Source organism: Macrobrachium nipponense, chromosome 4 (genome assembly GCF_015104395.2).
Source record: "Macrobrachium nipponense isolate FS-2020 chromosome 4, ASM1510439v2, whole genome shotgun sequence".
Lineage (NCBI taxonomy): Eukaryota > Metazoa > Arthropoda > Malacostraca > Decapoda > Palaemonidae > Macrobrachium > Macrobrachium nipponense.
In genome coordinates, this window is record NC_061100.1 from 121163445 (window position 1) to 121181431 (window position 17987).

At 33.7% G+C, this 17987-nt stretch overlaps 1 long non-coding RNA gene across 1 annotated transcript; it reads right to left on the bottom strand.

Annotated features, from left to right (window-relative positions):
* Nucleotides 1-2090: 2090 nt before the first annotated feature.
* On the bottom strand, nt 2091-16501 carry LOC135211717 (uncharacterized). The gene is made up of 3 exons (XR_010313729.1): nt 16411-16501; nt 6376-6481; nt 2091-2231 (listed from the first exon to the last, which is right to left on the bottom strand). It is a non-coding gene; the product is annotated as an uncharacterized LOC135211717 (long non-coding RNA).
* Nucleotides 16502-17987: the final 1486 nt, after the last annotated feature.

A 17987-nucleotide genomic window follows, 5' to 3' on the forward strand; every position in this document is an offset into this window, starting at 1 on the left:
GGTGAACAAATGGAAAAAAACAGAGTATAGTATGGAATTTGGTCAGTGTAACGATCTTAATTGAATATTGTTTAACTGGACACTGGGAAATGTCTAGTGATCACGAACTTTCGGGAGCATGCAAAGACCTACTACGTATTTTGAGTACGGTAGCCTGATGACAATGGTCGAAAGACAATTGGTATAATGACAATTCGCCGAAATGACAATTCGTCGATAGGAATGGTGTATATATATATATATATATATATATATATATATATATATTATATATATATATATGCATACACAAACACACTCTCTCACTCTTCTTCTCTTTCTCTATCTTTAATAGCTTTATAGCTACTTGTTCATAGTCTACCATAATGGATGAAACTTCAAGCTTCGACTTTGTTTTATAAATGTGAAAATACTGTCATAAGTCTCTTGGTCCTTTTAGCCCGACCAGCAGTATAGCAGTGGTAAGATTTAATTTTCAGCAATTAAAGCATGGATAGTGCACAACTGTCAAATGTGCCATCACAAAACCTAATACATTTTTGGGATAAAAGGTCCAAATTTCTCGCAGTTCCATAAATAGTCACTTTTTCGTCTTCACACAACTTAAAATTTGCACCTCTTGTCGTAACGTTTAGGACTACATCTTCTTGTACGGACCTTTTCCTGTTCACTGTTCTCAAAAGAGAAGATTTTTTTTGGGTAGTGTTCCTGCAACACTCAAAGGCATAGTACATGTTGCATTGCCCACTTTGTAGCCAGTCACTTTCTCGGTTTTCACAAGCCATTGCTTAATTTCATTACAACTTTCGAGTCAGCATTCGAGTATCATTTGGCGGATGGTAATGCCGTGAAGGATTTCCTTGAATCACATCATTAATAGTTTGTAATCTTGCTTCACACTCACTCCGTTTTTCACATCTCCAGTATGTTTTATCACCATGTTTCTTATCAATTGTGTAAGCAAAACCATGCACCTCGCTCGGTCTTGACGAATTCCATTTTGCTCATGGGCTATGGTGAAATGTTTAATATGAGAGACTGTAATACTAGAGGAAAATACTTTAGAACAGAACTTCTTGAACAAACCTTACTATCAATGACAGATACCAATAACAGAAAACTGTTTCAAACTACCATCTGCTTACTACTCCTGAACAACCATACTATCAATGAACAGGTACTTAAAAATAAAAATTGTTACAAATCAGCGCATACTATTTATGTATATACCATTCATTTCGACAAATTGCCATTTCGACGAATTGTCATTTTGACGAATTGAATTCGACGAGTTGTCATTCTATCAATTGTCTTTCGACGAATTGTCTGCATACCTGAGTAACATTGTTTTTATATATTCCATCCAAAACTTGATTCAAGCAATCATTTAAAATTTTTCCATTTCATTCAGTCGTTCTCGAGATACTGAACGGATAATGAACGAAGGCACATTTTGGGGAGTACTAAACGATAGTCTTCTTAAACAGCTCTGCCAAGTGATTGATTATATTTCATTTCCATTATAAAGTCTCAAAACATGATGTAAATCTAGCTGAATAAATATAAATCATTATGAATGTGATATATGATTATTCCCGTCATTATCATGATTGAAATAGTTCTAAATTTGTTTGGAGCTTACCAGAGATATCTAGGTGGTAACAGTACTTAACAATTAATATGTACTAAAAGGTGGGTTCCTGCTTTAGTGCAAACAAAAATTCTCGTATTCAATTATTACAGGGTTTGATTTTAGGCAGACGTAAAGGAGAAGGTCCTCTCGCGGTTAGGAATGATTAGCATATAGACTAAAAGTGGCCTCTTTAATTAAGAATGATGGCTATATTTAGTATTAAAAGAAAACCTTGATTTAAAAGCAAAAATCTTCTCTGATCTTAAAGAGGACACTATATTGTAGCTGGCATATTTTACCGTGAAACCGGAAGTTCACAAAGTTTGGTGTTAACTCGTGAAATTACTCCCAAAAAGGTGACTTGGATGAAAGCAATTAGAAAAAATCAGCAATTAATCAAAGATCTTTTCCCTAGAAATTAAGTCTGAAATGGTTGCAGTTATATAAACTTACCTTTAATCAGAAAGAAATCGCAAACAGGGTCGTTTTTGCACGTCAGTGAACAGGCAAGAGCTGTACTCTTGAAGCCAGGCAAGGCTTTCACTTCCTTGCTCGCCAGCTGGCTGGTGCAGTTCGAGTTCGCGCTGTCGTAGTAGTACTGGGGATACACGGTGATGAGAGGGAATATCCATAGATGTCAGGAATAGAACATAGAATTTAGGCCAAAGGCCATGTGCTGGGACCTATGCGTTCATTCAACACTGAAACTGAAATTGACAGTAAAAAGGTTTGAAAGGTGTAACAGGAGGAAAACCTCGCAGTTACACTATAAGCCGATTGTTAGGAGAGGGTTGGAAGTAAGAAGAATGATAATATGAACGGAGGTACAGTTAAAGGATTTATAGATGTAGAAGGTAATTGCATTTATAGCCAAAATACATAAGTAAACTGCTATCTGGTGTTCATATAGAAAAGTGTGTACATATTATTTGGAATTATGATATTCAGATAAGCTTTTATATGAATGTGTCTTCTTTTTGGATTGCCAAAACTATATATATCTTAAAGGCACCAGAGTAACAGTCTACAATATTAAATAGTAGGGTTGATAACCTTAGCTCTTGCTGGTTAGAGACAGATGCAAAACGCTGGATTCTCGAAGATGCTTGAAATGAAAAAACAAACAGGAAAGCTTACCTGCGCACAATTGGGGTCAGTGACGCATTTCGAAGATCAAGTTCATGTATGTAGCGTGCATGCCTCTTGTGTGCCAATTGGTGAGTGTGTGTGTTCGTAATGAACAAAAAATGACATATAATCTAGAGGGAAAGTTGCAAAGGGGGACTCACTGAATTTGATTGATAGAGTGTGGAACAACGCCACAGAAGAGGTGCTAGAAGAGATGTTGCAGGTCCGTCGGAAAAGGTACCGTGAGTAGAACATGAAACTTTGAAAAAGTTAACGTTTGAAGTGACAATTAATTGAGTTCTAGAGAAAGGGAAGTGAGGTGCGGCACACATTCTTTATTGACGAACTTTAATGCTTATGGTGTCATAATTAGGTTTCTTTATTTCAGATGGGTTTTCTCTGGACTAATTTTGACTATTAATAAACTATGAATCTTTGGACTTATGGGAAAAAGGGGTACTTACTTTTAAATATGATTTTGAGAGGACATAGATGGTTTACGTTTCTTTTGGGGTCAGGCTTAATTAAGTTTATTCCATTTTTATGATAGCTAATTTTGGGAAATAGAAAGTATATTTTTTGTAACAACAAAGAGTTTACATCAGCCTAATTTGAAACTGATTTTTCAGCCAACTTCAGAGATGGCATTCAACAGAAAAAAATGTAGGCTACGTTACCAGTTAGAGTGTTTTCTTTTCATAGTTTGTTAAACGAGTGTCATTTAACCTCATTAGAGATTGTTCCCCGTTAGATATATAGCTATATATGCGTATACATATATATATATATATATATATATATATTATATATATATATATATATATATATATATATATACGTATATATAGAATGATATATACGTTATATATATATACAAATAAAAAAATACATAGTTTACATGAATTTTTTCACTTTAACACTTGTAACTTTTGTATTAATTAATAATAAACCATAATTACCGTTTAATATAAAATTCATTATGCTTGGGAGATAACTTTCATTCTTAGGGAATTATGCTGATGATTTCTTCTACAACGATTGGGATTCGAAGCACTCATCAATTGCAATTCCCCATTGGTGGAAGTTATTTCAAATATATAGTGACCTGTATTGTTGCTGAGATATTTTTTAGAACCCTTGATTGAATCTGTTTCCAAAATGGGGTATTACAGGGAAATGTTTATCGCCCTCGCTGCTTTCCCTCCTTGTGGTGAATTTTGAAATGAAATCAAAAATGTGGCTGGAGATGGAAAACAACGGCCAGGAAAGGCAGCACACTTAGAATATGAAGGTGGTGTTTTTTAAATAAAGGCGAAATTTCACAAACTTTCGAAAACGTGCCTAAGAATGCATGAAATGTTAAACAATCCACAATTATATAATAAAATATATTTCTATGTAAAAAACAAAGACTTTCGAACACCTGAACGGTGTTCCTCCTCAGTGTAGACGTTAAAATGTAAACGGAGAGGGTAGTTTCATCCTGAAGAGCAGCTAAAAAGGTGGGAGGGGCGAGAAAATAACAGCCCACCATCGAAGTGCATGAGATATCTAGAGAGCTGAGGTACAAATAAATCTCCGAAGAACAGGCGCAACGAGGGAAGAGTAGGCACAAAGGGATGAAATAAAACCAGGTGGAGAAAGGATGAACGAGGTTCAGTCTTTCAGTATTTAGGAACGGGCTGCAAGTTCTCTTAAACTGAAATTCAGAGAAAATTATTACAAAGGCAAATCAAACACTAGGCATGCTTCATCGGGTTCGGAAATCATATAAACTGATATTCCACATCCAGTTAAGATTATATGTCAGTCTACTATGATCTGCTTTGACTGCCACGATTTGGTTGATATAGGACTCAGGATTCAAGAAGGGAATTCGGAGTCAGGTGCTATAACGGAATTTGCGGAAATTATGGAAGTTCCATATGTAGATGAGATAATGATACAGAGAAGATGGCTTATGTGACAGTATTAATTGGGCTCCTTTGGTAACCACAAGAGTTGGGGGCTGGAGATGGGTGGAAAGTTGTAAAAGTAAAAGCACAGGAAAATCGAAGGTGATGGAATCTTCAAAAGACTAGTGCGTCGTGCTGCTATGAGTCTATATATATATATATATATATATATATATATATATATATATATATATACATATATATATATACATATATATATATATACATATATATATAATATATATATATATATACACATATATATATATGTATATATATATGTATATATATATATATATACATTATATATACATATATATGTATATATATATATATATATGTATAGTATATATACATATATATATATGTGTATATATATATATATATATATATATATATATATATATATATATATATATAAATATATATATATATATAAGCGAATACCACAGGAAAATGATGGAGACAGATATCCGTACCGAGCGCTTTCGTCTTTATTAGTCCAGGCCCTAATGTACAGACCCGCATGCATTTTTTCCGCCCTGAATCTTTTAATTGCCGTGAGTAGTATGACCCTTGATCTTTATTCCTCATTCGGTCAGACATCTGGCTAGTTGGGCATAACTTCAGGACAAGCCCGTTTTAAATATGACCGTCTTTCTGTCATAGGAAAAATTTACCTTTTCCAGTTAATGGGCTATATAAGTAATATGTAAAAGAGAATAACACAGGAAAATGATAGCAGAAATCCGTACCGACCCACTTTCCTCTCTATTGAGGGATTGTCGAGGCACAAATGAAATACAGTTGGAAAGAAGTTACGAGATGTGTCTCTACGCACACACACACACACACACCCATATATATATATATATATATATATATATATATATATATATATATATATATATATATATATAAATATACATGTATACATATACTTTTCGAACAACAATACGGAAAACTTTCACTTCGAATAATTGCCAATTAGAGTAATTTTCTTTCGAACAATTTTCTGTTCGGATATCTGTTTTTCAAGTAATTGTTATCGATTAATTGTTTTCGAATGATTTTCAGGAGACGATATACACACACACACACACACATATATATATAGTATATATATATATATATATATATATATATATATATAATATATATATATATATATATATATATATATATATATATATTTGTGTGTGCGTGTGTGCGTGCGTTTTGCTTATAAGATTGTCATATTCTTATATTTCAAATAATTTACGGAAAATCCTGTATAAATTCCTTAGTAAGCCATCAGGTTATTCTGCATTGAAAAGAAAAATGAACGACAACCACAGAAAATTTATATTAAAACTTCGGGAAAGGCGTGACAAAAATCGCACTTGACACACATCCCAACAAAAACATTCCCACGTAGAGATTCTTCAGGAACTAATATGCTTCTTATCGATCAGTTATCCGTTAGAAAAAAAGACGACGGACGATTTTTTTGCACATTGCATGTATCACACGACGACATGCATTAATGGACACGTAGCGTACAAAACTTATGGTTCAAATATATTTCTTTCAGGTCCATAAAATTGTTGGGTCTGATTAAACTTCATATCTCGTTCATGCTAATTTCATGATACCCACGAATTGGAAAATGGAACTTACCTTCGAAAAGCTGATGGAATCGATCACGCAGCAGACGAGAGACGCCGAGAGCAGTAGGAATGTCGCAGGTAAAAACAGTGGGAACTTCATGGATCCTAGATGCAAACTGAAAGTAAAACTGGGTTTGATATTAACGTCAAATGTTCCTCTGGCCGTGTCATTCTAATAAATAGTTTCTGAATGTCTGATGTATAATCACAGTGGGAAAGTGCATAAATTTATAGGAAATTTAGCAATTTGCATCCAATTTGCCACAAAGTTTTTATATAGCTATATCTCTAAAGTACTTGCACTAACTCTATTACTCCTAATACCCATCAATTATCAAGGCTATTCCACGATCTTTTTATTCTATTTATTTCTATTATTTATTTATTTTTTGCACTGTCTCCTCTTTCTGGCTTGACATAAATAGAGAGGCTGACTTTCATGAACTGCTCGTCAAACTTTTGGAGTCATTGCTACTGAAAATTTTCTAGATATGGACGTCATTATAAATCTATAGTGATAATATTAAATTTTGCTTGTTGAGCTTACAATAGACGTTCAGTTCATTCATGTACTTCAGGACTTTGCAATGGCATTTATGTTGAAGCGATCGACTAGAATACAGCAATCTAAACATGGCAGCTGACGACAAGAGAAATTTGTTATTCATGGCGAAAGTATCTGTTTACTTACAGACCCCTTCATTAGGAAAATAAGCAAACTTTAAGCTACAATTAACATTCCATGACAAAATATGCTGTTTTGCCAAATTTAAACATTGTAATCACACATTACCATCGGAAAAAAGCCGTTCAATATCAAATGTTGCCCATAGCAAGATTTTGATTCCGAATTTTGTGTTTGTGTCATTACCAAAGACATTTTATACATAAAAGACACAAAAATATGACATATTAGCACAACATCAAAATAGTAATGGTTCACACGAACATACGTAAATATATATAGATATATATATATATATTATATATATATATATATATATATATGTATATAGATACATATATTATACATATATATATATGAGATATATATATGTTATATATATACAGATATATATACACACATATATATATACATATATTATATAGATATATAAATATATATATACATATATATATTATATATATATATATATATATATATATATATATATGTGTGTGTGTGTGTGTGTGTGGGTGTGTGTGTTGTGGTATATATAGATATATATATACATATATATATGTATATATATATAGATTATATGTATATATTATATCATATAAAATCATATAATTTATTTATATATATCTTTATATATTATATATATACATATATATATATAGATATATATATATATATATGTTAGGCCCTAGGGTTATAAATTAATGATATATTGCCAGTATGTTCGCTGTGACCTATTGGAATGTGGAGAAACAGAGCCGAAGCAACGACCCAAGAAAAGCTGACACAAATGATTTTCTGTGGCGGGGTGGCGTGATATAAAATGCATAGTAGACAAGTCAATGTACGTCAGTTCATGAGATCTTTTCAAAGTGCCTTGGGAAACTAGTTGTAGCAGTAATACGGAGAGATAGTTAACAAGCCGTTGATTTTCTTTTCTCCTTTTTTTGGAAGTTAGCCATAGCTGACACAAGTTTCTTTATCATGGGTGAATTTGAATTTATTTTTTCTCTCCAGTTGGTGTGAAATTTTTTAATATCTCAGGTCGTGAATTAGGAGTTATCAGGAATGTTTTGTGTTTCAACTATTTGATGCTGCAAAGAAGATATGGGGGAATTTTTTTGCACTGTTTTGAATTGCATATGTAATGGCATACATTTTTTCTCTGGATATTTTTGTTCTAGAAATTGTGAGTTTTTCTGCACAAACCTTTGTTGTTATGTGGACAACTTGTGAGAGATAGGAAACTTGGCTAATTTTCTAGTGGCTTATGTCGTAGTGCATGGCATGTGAAGTCTTGCTTAGACCACTGTGAATTGGAGTTCTGTTATAATGAGTTGTGGCACATTGGTGATTTTTTCTAGAATTTTCTAGACAGTTTTTATTTTGCCGAGTTTGCCCTTTTTCAGTAATTATGTAAGGAGAGAGTTATAGTTTTTGGACTATAACATTGAGTTATTCCCTGGAGACTGGAGAATATATTATTTGAAGTTATAATTGGGAGGTATAGTTATTTTGGAGTTATAATTTGGGATAATATATTGGAGATTTATTTTTGGCCATTTGATATTGCCAATGGTGATGAGAGCCTGTTAGTTCAATTATTTTGCAGCCATCTTTGTTGCAAATGACACACATTTTTGGAGATATAGGGTCAAATTTGTGAGTGGGGTGTGTTAGGTGCTTTGAGTGCACATTTTTTTGGAGATAGGATTTCATTATTTTTGATGGATTCCTTTTGGAGATATATTTTTGGAGCCTTGTTTTTTATTCACATGGAGTATTGGGGAAATAGAGGTAAATATTTTTTTATTTGCCGAAATAGGGGTGATTATTCTTTATTCTGGAGTGTGTTTTTTTTTTATAACCACATGGCTATCAGAGAAATAAGAGGGAAATATGTGGATGTGGTTATTAACCAAATGGAGGAAAATATTTTTTTGCACTGGAGTGCTCTTATTATTAATATGGTGTCACATAGATATGCATGGAGATGGAATTAATCTTTGGCGGGTGACCCTTTTTTGTGGTTATGGGAGTTTTGTTTTTTTTTGAGCAAAGAGAAGATTTCTGTGGTTCTTCTTTTTGGTTCGTGACTATTTGGAGGCAAGTGGCATTATTACATAGTGGGTCCTATGAAGATGTGTGCATTTTTTTTGTTCACAAGTGTATTATTTTGAGCACCATAATGGGCAAAGTCATGTTGAGAGAATACGTCTTTGAGACAAATTTTTGAACACATTAGTCATATCCTGGAGTTAATTTTGTTTTGAAAGTGCTTACTTCGTGTCAGTTAGACCTTTTTCTATAGAATCATGAGTTTCCAAACTTGTGTGTTCTTGACTAGACATTTTTGTGCTGCTGTTTGAGCACACGTCCGCACGTGGATTTTTCTGCTGACAAAACGCTGGGTTGAGTCTGCACGTGCGACTTTTCCTCGGTGGTGATTTGCTCAGAGTTTTTTGCAATATCGGAAATGTTGACAATAACATTCACGAAAGGCGCAGTGTAAGAGTTTGCTTTCTGGCAAAATTCCGTAGCTATTCATGGGGATTTCTTGGGAAAAAAATGCAGGGGCTATATTATATGCATATACTATGTACTTTTGTGATGGGGTTTTTTTTTTTTTAAGGGGAAAATTTACTTTGTGATTATTCTTTTTTTATTTTTTTTTTCCTTTTCCTTTTCCATGAGAGATGTAACTGGGGAGAGATTTAAAATAGCATTTCTTTTTGGACGGGAGATGTGATTTGGATTTTTACGGGGTTGTTATTTAAGTAAATTTGGGGGAGTTTGACATTAAGTCTCATTGTACTTAAATTATATGAAGCAGTTAAGGGGTATTTGCTGTTAAGCATGGAGATTTTTACTGATTTTTGTGAGTTGCTGTAATATCAGAAAACTTGAGAGAACATTTTTGGGTTATGGCCGTGTTACGTGATTTTTTCTTTTCTTGGGATCAGTTACGATTTTTTTCTTTTCTTTTTTTTACTTATGAGAACATTCGTGTTTGAGATGTGAGTGCAGAAGTCGTGGAGTTGCTGTGAGTTGGATGTTACTGTGTGTGCTGAGTGTGGAGTTGGAGAAATTGAGTTGGAGAACTGATGTTTTTTTTCCTTTGGGAGTTTGTGATAATTGACTTATGATTTGGTAGTCATTTTGGTTAAATTGGAGTAGTTATTGGGAGACGTTCAGTTAGTATTTCTGACTTTTTGAGATTCATTGTTTGATATAAGTAGTATGTCTAGGGTAATTTTCTTGGATTAACCGATGACTTGACGACATACTAACACACCAAAAAGTCGTTTCCCAATGCTAGGGCAAGACGTCCACCAGCCGTGCAGAGAGGTTGCTGTCCGTTATCAAGGGTGATTACAAGAGTTTACTAGCGTGTCTTTTGGGGGATCTGCAGAAGCCGTTAGAAATAAATTCTATGATGAGGAAGGCATTCCGTCTTCCTACAGTTAGCTACAGTCGTTCTGGAAGTTGCAGACAAGCAAAGAGGGATATTCGAGAATCCAGATGAGAAAAAATTCTAGTGTTATTTTTTTTTTTTTGGAGAATGAAGAAATGATAAGACTTTATTTTTTAATGCAGAGACGTGCAGTTATATTTTATATTTATTTAAGCCGGCCAATGTTGGTTTATGTAATAGAGGCTATTTTGTTGACCATTTTGCTAGGCGGGTGCTAACAAGGTGGGCGAGGCCGAGCTTATGTTAGGCCTAGGGTTATAAATTTAAGATATATGCCCAGTATGTTCGCGTGACCTATTGGAATGTGGAGAAACAGAGCCGAACGCAACGACCGAGAAAAGCTGACAAATGATTCTTTGTGGGTGGGTGATATAAAACTGCATAGTAGACAAGTCAATGTCCGTCAGTTCATGAGATCTTTTCAAAGATGCCTTTGGGAAACTAGTTGTAGCCAGTAATATGAGGCGTTAGCGAAAGGGTGCGTCGTTATGTGCGTGTGCGCCTCTTCCTTTTAAAAATGTATCATAACCCAAGTCTATGGGGGACTTGGCTTAGAGACGGCTTGAGAGAAAGACAAGATGTCGGGGAAGCTCAGCGAAAGTTTCGTTTATAATATAGTGTGTGAAACATTTCCGGGCCTGCTTGGGGTGAGTCTTATACTATTTTAGCCAAAGAGTGGCTTGTTGTCTGTTTAACATCTATGAGAATTTCCAATCTTTAATCTTTGTTGTTAAACTTATGTGTGTACTTACGAGAGGTTCTCGTCGTTTTGAAACAGACGGTTCTTTAGCGGAAAATATGTGGGGACCGAGGGAGTCCCGATGGAGAGAATAGACATTTGGTGTGACCATTACTTTTTAGACATTTTAATGTTTGGGGTTTTATCGGAATTAAGTTAGTCTGTGAGACCTGATTGATTTACTATCTTTCGTTGTTAAATAAATGTATTTTTTATAATGCCAACTCTCTCATTTTGATTACTGACAGTAATGAGAGAGAGAGAGAGAGAGAGAGAGAGAGAGAGAGAGAGAGAGAGAGAGAGACAAAATCGTGAGCCGCTGGTTGCTTAGAGAGAGAGAGAGAGAGAGAGGAGAGATGGTATCGCTTAGAGAGAGAGAGAGATTTGTGTGTTGGTTTGCCTTACGCTCGGAGTTACACGTTTACCAAATGAATAACGAGGTTCATATCCTCATTACATATTATATATATATATATATATATATATATATATATATATATATATATATATATATATATATATATATATATATATGTATATCGAGCTACAATGTCCTTTAATATCTAATTCGCTCTACCTCGGAATTAAATAATATTTCATATATGCTTAACCGAAGGGAATTTTTTTCTCGATAATAGATTTTTTGGGGCCTGGACCAGGGCGCGAACTATGGATCCTTTCAAACCCAGGAAAAACGTCAGTGAAGCTTTTCCTACTACACCACCGCGAGAGGTGTAGTAGGAAAAGCTTCACGACGTTCCTGGGTTTGAAAGGATCCATAGGTTCGCGCCCTGGTCCAGGCAAAATCTATTATCGAGAAAAAAATTCCCCTTCGGTTAAGCTATATGAAAATATATTAATTCCGAGGTCAGAGCGAATTAGATATTAAAGGACATGTAGCTCGATATATGTATATGAACACGGAATGTGATATGACTTATATATAATATGGTGTGTGTGTGTGTGTATGTATATATATATGGTAAAAACATTCTGTTACAAACAGAATTCCATCTAATGAAAGTAAATCCATAAAAAAACCCCAAAATACACAAAGAAAACTACTATATTTTCAGAGATGCTGTCCTCTCTCTCAGGTTGGTAAAAAAGAATTAGAAAAGTTGTCAGAAAAAGCAGTATCTATGCCAAAGAGTTCTACCAACAGCCTAAGCAGTTTTAGGTCACCCCCACTGATAATTCCTCTTTAATTCTCTTGAGCGTTGGTTGAAGGAACATTTCATCACTGACATCTGAATCCCCGGAGCCCTCTGAGGTGTTCATTACTGGTCATTGCTTAATCAAGGCCACCTTGATTAATAAATGCAATAAAACCCAAAAACGTGCTGTGGATGAGGTATGTAGATGATATTCTAACATTTTGGGATAATAGATGGGGCAATTTCAATGAATTCCTTTCAAAATCAAACACATTAGTATCCAAAATCAGATTTAAAGTTGAATGGAAAACAGACAACAAAATTCCTTTTCTTGAAGTTTTAATAATTAGAGACATGACAGAATACAAATTACCATACAGAAAACAACGATCTAACTTTTCATACATCAACTACTTTAGCTATCATGACATTCCCATCAAGAGCCTTACGGATTTATTCCCCAAATTTCCTGGAAAATGAATTTGAACTAATTTGTAAGCAGCTTTCGTCTTTAAGGTACCCTGACCATATAATTGAGAACGAGATTCATAGAGCAAATGTAATTTTCTACCGATCCCCTCAAGACAAGACTAGAGAGACACCTAACAATAAAATAAAAATTTCACACCGGGTGGATAAAGAGGGTGACCCAGACTCTCAGAAAATCTACTCTTTTTTTCATCTATCTACCCAAATACTCAGCCAAATCCCTGATTATCTTCCGACAAAAGACAACCCACAAAGACTCAGGAGTATACAAATTCCCATGCCTGGACTTTGATCAATCTTACATTGGTTTTACAGGAAAATCACTTCCTTAGAGATTAATACAACATAAGTGGTCAGTTAGGTATGGACAACAGAGCTCAAGGATTTTTAACCATATAAATAACCATAACGACAGAATAAACTAGAGTTTGTCACATATAATTTATAGCAGCAATTGCCGATACAAAGCCAGATGACAGAGGAAGCCTTGATTAAACAAAGACAGGTAATGAACATCTCAAAGAGCGCCTGGGGTTCAGATAAAATTAATAAAATCTTCCTTCAGCCAATACATAAGAGAATTAAAGAGGAAATTATCAGTGGGGGTGACCTAAAAAACTGCTTATCTGTGATGGATCTCTTGGTTAAAATAAATCCTGCTTTTCTGTAACTTTTCTCATTCTTTACCTACCATGAAGAGAGAGACGTACAGTCTCTGAAATATAGAACTTTCCTTTTTTCTATATTTTGGCATTTTTATGGGGTTCCTTTTATATATATATATATATATATATATATATATATATATATATATATATATATATATATATATATATATACATACACACATTTATGTATATGAAAGGATGTATGGATGTTTGTATGTAGTATGTATGTGTGTGTGTGTTTCAGCATAACTCTGAAATATATGGGGCAATTTCAACCAGACTTGGTATACATTTGTCTTAAAATCTAGAAAAGAATGCTATGAGAGTAAGAATCACTGGTACAGGAAGGGGTGGGGGCTCGTGTGTGTAGAGGGTGAAATGTAGAAATAACTGAAACAACAGATATTAATGTCTACTCCAAGGTCTTTAAGGTTGGGGAAGAGCAAGGTGATTTGTAAAAGTAACCAAGACGACAGATACTAGTTTTTAATCCATAATTTTCAAGGTTGCAGAGATGAATAGTGACACTCTGATGCCTTTTAAGTCCAATTTCAGTGCCAATAGGAAGACGGATGAAAAGGGGTGGTAAGGGGGTGAAATTACAGATATTAGTGTCTAATCTATAGTTTTCAAAGTCACTGATAAGAATAGTGATGCTCCCAATACCCTTGAAGTCCAAGTTTAGCCCCATAGGAAAGGGGTTAGGAAAGGGATTGGACGGTGGTGACATGTAAAAATAACAGAGACGCCGAATGCCTTTTATGTCCGAGTTCTAGCCCCCAATAGGAAGGGGTTGTAGAAGGGTTGGGAAGGGGTGACATGTAAAAATAACTTAAAATGACAGATATTAGTGTCTAATCAATAGCTTTAGAGGTTGCTGAGATGAATAGTGACACTCCAGATGCTCTTCAAATCCAAGTCCATCCCGGAGAGGAATGGGCATGAAATATAAGATGTCAAAAATGGTGGGTAGTGTAACTGAAACAATGATCTTAACAGGAAAAGAAAGAGAGAGAGAGAGTTTACTGGTTGTCATAGAGAGTTTTTCCTGGGCAGTGCCGGGTTGGTCAGCTAATGTACATATTACACACACACACTATATACATCTATATATAGATATTATATATATATTTATATATATATATATATATATTATATACGATATATGTATGTATATATATATCATATATATATATATATATATATATTATATATATATACATATGTATGTATATATATACATATATATATATATATATATATATATATATATATATATATATATATATAATATGACTGGTAAAAATTTTCTGTTACGACCGAATTCCATCTAATTAAAGGAGCCCATAATAACGCCAAAATATAGAAAGTAAGTACTATATTTTAGACACTGCTTTCTCTCTCTTCAGGTAGGAGAGAGACAGCATTCTCTGAAATATAGTAATTACTTTATATTTTGGCGTTTTTATGGGGTCCTTATGTTACTGTATTGTTTTACATATACTTAGATATACAAATATATATATTACAAGTGGCATTACTATACTTCATTATACTATTCCCGGTTAATCAATTAATTCAGATATTTACTTCAATTCAACTTATGGCGACTGATCTTGATTCTCTTCCATACAGCACCGAACTACGTCAACGCTATACTAAATGAATCACTGGATTTCAGTCTTACAACACTATCACATTTACTCGGACTTTGCAAACTACAACCGGGGAAAATATAACTCATGAGCAGAATATCTCCTAATGATTCGTTTTTATAGGCTCCTATATATATATATATATATATATATATATATATATATATATATATATATATATATATATATCTAATAAAAGGAGCCCATAAAAACACCAAAATGTAGAGAGAAAAGTACTATATTTCAGAGACTGCTGTCTCTCTCTTCAGGTATATGAATGAGAAAAGTTTACAGAAAAGGTGGTATTTATACCAAGAGATTCGTCCACAAGTAAGCCAATTTAGGTCACCCCCGCTGATAATCTTCCTTTAACCTTCTTAAGCGTTGGTTGAATGAACACTGCGTCGACGATATTTCATGCCCATTCCTCTCCGGGATGGACTTGGATTTGAAGAGCATCTGGAGTGTTCATTCAACCAACGCTTAAGAAGATTAAAGGAAGATTATCAGCGGGGGTGACCTAAATTGGCTTACTTGTGGACGAATCTCTTGTATAAATACCACCTTTCTGTAAACTTTCTCATTCATATACCTGAAGAGAGAGACAGCAGTCTCTGAAATATAGTACTTTTCTCTCTACATTTTGGTGTTTTTTATGGGCTCCTTTTATTATGATGGAATTCTTGTTAGCAGAACATTTTTACCAGTCATATATAGATATATATATATATATATATATATATATATATATATATATATATATATATATCTTGAGCTACAATGTCTTTTAATATCTAATTCGCTCTATCTCGGAATGAATATATTTCATATATGCTTTTTTTTTTTTTTCGATAATAGACTTGTCTGGACCCGTGCGCGAACCCATGGAGCCTTTCAAATCCAGGTTGTAGTGCAAGTCTATTATCGAGAGAGAGAGAGAAAAAAAAAGCCCCTTCGGTTAAGCAATATATAAAAATATATTAATGTCCAGACGGTTTAAAGTCGAATTAGATATTAAAGGACATTGTAGCTCGATATATATATATGAATCACGGAAATGTGATTTGACTTATATATATATATATATATATATATATATAATCAAATCTCAAAAGCTAGTAAAACACACTGGCCACAAAGAAAGTCATGAACCAACGTATCAAACCAATTTCAAACTCACCAATCTTTAGTCACTGAGAGCGATTGCCGTTTCTCCTTTTGATTCCTCTAACTCCCTCAGACTCTACAACCGATCTCTTCGGGTTCTCGTGCCTCAATGACGCAGGCAAGCACCGAATGCTCGCTTCTTGTTGCTTTGGCTTCCTTCTCTGTTCAGAGCTGTCGCTAAATCATTTATATATAATGATTAGTTTTGCTTTTATTACCTTTTTGTGCTGATTTGTTTTTCACATTTGAACTTCATTATAGTCTAAAATTCGTGAATCATAAATCGATCAAATCAAAGTTTCTGAGATCTGGAGCAAGAAATGCCAAAAATCTTGACTTTTACATTACACGTGACCTTGAAAAAAAAATAAATTAAAAATATTGCAGTAATTGTTAATCAATTAACAGGTAATTATTTATCTATCATTCAAGTTTCTTCGTGATCAGAGCAAACTCCAATCTTAGCCTTGAAGTTGACCTTAGACCGTGGAAAATAGGCCAAGGTCAAATATATATTTAGTAAAAGCACACTAACCAATAATGCACCTACCACGTTTCATCAGGATCAGATAAAATAAAATTGACCTGACCCTGAAAACAGATCAAGTTATAAGAAAAAATACCTAAGGAAAGTAGTCTCTAAATCCCTTACCAAATTTGACTTTGAAAAATACGTTAAGCTAAAAATATCCCAGCAAATATTTACCAGTCAAAAAAGTAACTAATAGTGAAATTTCATCAAGATCAGAGAAAATTAAGAACTAAGCTTTTTAACTGACCTATGACTTTACAAGTTAGACCAGGGTCAAATACAAATTTTGTAAATATACCAACCCCTCTTAAGTAAAATGAAATGTAGGCCTTCCAATCGACCTGACCCTGAAAATAGATCAGAGTAACAGAAAATATAAAAGGAAAGAATTCTTTAAATCCCTCAATAATTACCTACGAAGAGGAAAACTACTGAAAGATTAAATTTTGACGTTTAAACTGACATGTGACCTTCGAAAATAGCCTAAGATAGACGGGGACATTTGAGGAAAATAATAATTAATTGTCAAGGTTCTTACACTTTAAGTTTCTTCATATCGGAGAGAAAGTTGATAATAATAATAATAATAATAATAATAATAATAATAATAATAATAATAATAATAATAATAATAATAATAATATTCAAAAGAAATATAATGTGAAATGACTGAATTCTAATAGCAATAAGAACAATATCAATACTAATCTGGAATAAACCAGCAAAAAAAAAAAAAAAAAAAAAAAAAAAAAAACAAAAAAAAAAAAAAAAATTGCCAAATTTCGTTCTAAATCCTTAAACGCTTAAAGTGTTCGCATGTTCAAGTCAAAGGACTGTTGAGAGGTAATGAATCATGTCCATTAGACCAAAAATGATTTTGTCGATTAGTGCATTGGTTCTCAATCTTCTCACTACCGAGGACCCTTTTATCTAAGTGGGTTTTCCCACGGCCCCCCCCAGAATATTGACAGGTCTGTCAGCTTAACATGATGGGTTTATATTATACTAAAAACGAAATCGTGTTATATTTATCAAAAGAAAGATGCTTGTAACTGAAT